Source organism: Aplidium turbinatum, chromosome 7 (genome assembly GCF_918807975.1).
Source record: "Aplidium turbinatum chromosome 7, kaAplTurb1.1, whole genome shotgun sequence".
In the NCBI taxonomy this organism is placed as follows: Eukaryota; Metazoa; Chordata; class Ascidiacea; order Aplousobranchia; family Polyclinidae; genus Aplidium; species Aplidium turbinatum.
In genome coordinates, this window is record NC_137478.1 from 26,689,384 (window position 1) to 26,693,653 (window position 4,270).

Sequence of the window (4,270 nt, forward strand, 5' to 3'; positions counted from 1 at the left end):
CTGAACTCTTTAAAGATGCAAAATAGTACAATGTGGAATGTTATATACCAATGAATTTGAATAATCAAGCTTGGATGTTACAAGTGCATGAGTTAAAGTTTTACAAGCATCAACATTCATAGGCGCCGGGTTTTGAAAATCATCGGAGGGGCAAACTTTCTAGCCGACTGATTGCTTACATTCAAAATGCTGATGTTTGTTTGTCAGCATTGATGTTTTTTTGCGTCTATATGCCATTGTATATCGCCAAGCTTTATAATGTAGGCTCGGGCCTCGAAATTCACGGCAGACATCGGACATGTCCGCCGTCACAGTATGTGATGTCCGCGAGAAGTACCATCTCGATCAGTCATATTTGTCCGCCGAGAAATAACACAGGAACTAGCGATACAAATCGTCATTGCATAGCACAAACAATTGTTGCGATAATATAATTGCCAGCGCATTCTAGTGCGCATCTAGAAAATGTGAATACTGTATCCCTTAGCTTCCATTCAAGGAGCAAAACTTTCGACTTTTACATTGCTTTAACGATTGATGACATTGAATCAGCGTAACAAAGGTGAATTCTTTAGTGTAGAAATTTAGTAGCGTTAGTGTAGAAATTTTCCGACTCTTGCCCAGAGCATTGTGACACAATAAGCCACACGACCTCGTTCGGTGAAAGTTAATCAGTTGTGTGACATATTGACCAGCTACACGGCGCTTTGACTCTTCAAGCGCAAGTCGTTGGTCTGATGAAAGCCTTTCAGAGTGACTTTACTGAATTTTTAAAAAGCCTTCTAAAACCGTAGTTATAGTTCTGAAATGGCGAAGAATTAGTATCAAGATAAAATGATTAAGCATGACGATCGACGGCTAAAACTAGTGTGTCAACCGTGAGACTTAATTTGTCCGCCGAGATAGCTGCTCAGACCAGACACGTTTGTCCGCCGTCAACAAAAACGAATTTCGAGGCCTGTAGGCTACTTCGAATTATATGCTGGTCACTTTGAACTTTAGCTCTTAATACGCGTAGCCTAGATACTAAACTGAGCAAACAGCATACCGCACCTCGTTATTGACACCCAAGAAAAAACAAAGCAGAAGAAATCAAGAAAAACGTTTTTCAATCATTGTTACTGTGCTTCAACGGCACCATGCTGGCGTTTATCAGCTACCGTACTTCTGTTTCTTTTGTTATCTTAGAAGCAGCACTCTTGTTGCAACAAGTAGATCTTTTAATTGAGATCGATCCACAATGAAGGTCAAACTAACACAAATCTGAACTTAGAAACATTTGATTTAGGATTTTTTTTAAATAATTTGCAGGGGGGCAGCCACTCCAAGCTAAATTCACGGGGGGGGGTGCCGCCGCCCCACCCCCCTGGAGTCGGCGCCTATGTCAACATTTATAAACTGTCTGATGGAACCAATATTTCTTAGATGAAAAAAGCAAGATTTAACAGTGGAAATCTGACAAATTAAGAAGCAGCACTTAGCGCCACTAGTGAAGAAAAGGCATGTTGCTTATTTCAAGCAACCTATACTACACGACATACGTCTTTTAAAATTTATCAATTGGTCTACCTAGTCTGACACAAAGAGACGTCATATTTATTTCTGACACTGACGTCTTGGTGACATCATAAAAGTCAGCTGACAACAACGTAAAACTTTAAACTTGCACAATAACAACTTATTAAAGGGCAAGAGATTAGCTCATTACTCTGTAAAACAAGACAGTAAAATTAGTAGGCTACATTGCGTTATTGCTACTTCCTATCCCTGTCAAATTTCAAAAGTAAAAACAATTAAACTGCACAAATAAGCAAAACACTCTCACTCTGAAAGAAAAACTGTAGCTGATATATCGGCACTACTGTTTTTCAAAACAGACTAAATTTACTGCATAAAAAATAAAGTTCAAAAAATAAATTACAGCCTAACATTACTAAAATAGATATACAAAAACAATGGGTGACAAGGATGAAAGTGTCCATGATCGTCTATTAGTGAAAAAAATACTTTAGTCTTGTTCTACAACAGGCAATTGGATAACCAAATGACAATAACATGCCCGCATGGTCATTTAGAGCTCTAAAAAGAGCTATTTCTGCCTGATAGGGTTTTCAGATTCTCATAAGATCTTTGTTAATGGCAGTACAACTCTCAAACTTGATTTGACAGAAACAAAATTTCCAAGTACAGTATTACAAATTGTGATGTTTCAGACAAATATTCTGATTGATTTGGATGTCAAAAGCATTCAAAAATTGAAAAAAAAAAGCTTTATGGGGCAAAATATTAGAATTTCGGTGACCCACCTCATACCCATGCATCACAAAATGTTGTTTTTTATTGTTGAATTGTGTAGAATAGTTTATAATGAGCTAGCATAGCAAAGTTTAGCTTGTCATTACATTTACAATAGAAGTTATGGGGCCCTGAAAATGGCAAAAACTTTTATATGCTACAGCCACAAGTCAAAAACGAGGGTGGTACTGAAAAGTCAAATGGCTGCCATGGACAAACCCTTTGAGATATTGATCTAAAGCTTGGGATTCTTTCGTTTGGTAGCCTAAAGCATAGAATGACAACTTTTCAGCAAAATCTGAGAGGTATCATATTCAAGATATTTCCATATTGGCTGTTTTTATGTGGAACGAGTCTATTTTTTGTTTTTCAAGCTCGATGTGGATCTGGTAAAGTTCATCCAAATTTGGTAATATTTTACACAATTGATTTTTTCTCAGGGTAGTACAACTTTAATCTACCGTCATAAGAAAATTTTTGGCAGTGGCTATTTGACCGGCTCCGGTCTTTTAATCTGAAACACTATTTGACCGGTCATGACGTCACTACCTACTGTACATAGGCACTTTTTTCTTTCAAAGCAAAAGACGAGAAGAGAAGAAAAAAGTGCCTATATAAGTTTTAAGTTCGACAATTTTATTCAACTGAATCGGTGGCGCGTATGATATTTCTCGGGCTGGTGTTCCAAAGGGAATGAGTTCGATACTACCCGAAAGCGGCGTTCTTTTTTTTAAACTAAATTTTGACCTAAAGTGACTCAATCGTTAGGCTGCTGCATTTTTGTGGTCAATTTTTAATTTGAGTAGCCTACAGCCTAATTTTTTATGTCTTTTCAAATATGAGTAATAAAGTTAGAGTTTTTTTAATTTGCTAGAATTTGAGAATTTCTTTGGGTAATTTTCCGTTTGTCATGAGAGGATGTGACCGTGTTTGACAAACGATGCACTACATTTTTGCTCTGAACAAGTTAGTTTGGTGGGCTTTGTTGGCTGTAAAAAGTTAGAATATTTCTTTAAAAAAGATGGTTTCACTTTTAGGCAGTATTTTTAAGCAGGCAATTTAAGTTAAAGGAAAGTGCTTCTATGTAGTATCGAGCTCACATCCTTGGGAATACTAGCCAGACGAATATCGCACGCGCCACTGATTCAGTTAAAAAAAATGTTAAAAGTTATACACCAAACAACACTTTCTTTAAAAAAAATGTTTACATCAATGTCAAGTTTACTTTTAGGCAGTGTTTTTTAGCAGGCAATTTAGTTTGAAATAAAATGCTTCTGGGTAGTATCGAACTCATACCCTTGGGAATACCAGCCCGAGAAAGACCTAATGCGCCGCTCATTCAGTTGATTAAAGCTGTTGAATTTAGAAGTTACCGGTATATAGGCACTTTTTTCGGAGCTGGTATACAAGTCTCCCTCACCCCCCTTGGTAACTCATGACAAAGACAGGACTTCACCAAACATATAGGGTGAAACTACTTGACCTTTGCTTTACTGTTCACACACTTCAATCCACCTGTTTTGGTCAATTCCTCTTTGTCAAGAGTTATCAAAGGGGGGGGGGGGGGACTTGTATACCAGCTCCCTTTTTCATCTCTTCTCAACTTTTGCTTTGAAATAGAAAAGGAAAAAAGTGCCTTTATAGTGACGTCATGACCGGTCAAATAGTGTTTCAGATTAAAAGACCGAAGCCGGTCAAGTAGCCACTGCCAAAATTTTTCATAAGGGAGGTTTACTGCACCCTAATGACTACGGCATGTAACAACTATGGTAACAGCAGTGTTGTATGCATCAATGAAATAAATTGACGACGTCAGCGCGAATTGCCTAAAAACTTTACGGCGTAAAGTATTGCGTCAGCTCTTAATGAAATTGACGGCGTCAGTGCTATTTTCTAGCATTACTTTAGCCAGGGTCTCACAAAACGGAAGTATTGCAACCAAGTTTAGGCTAATAATGGCTATAAATAAAGAGCA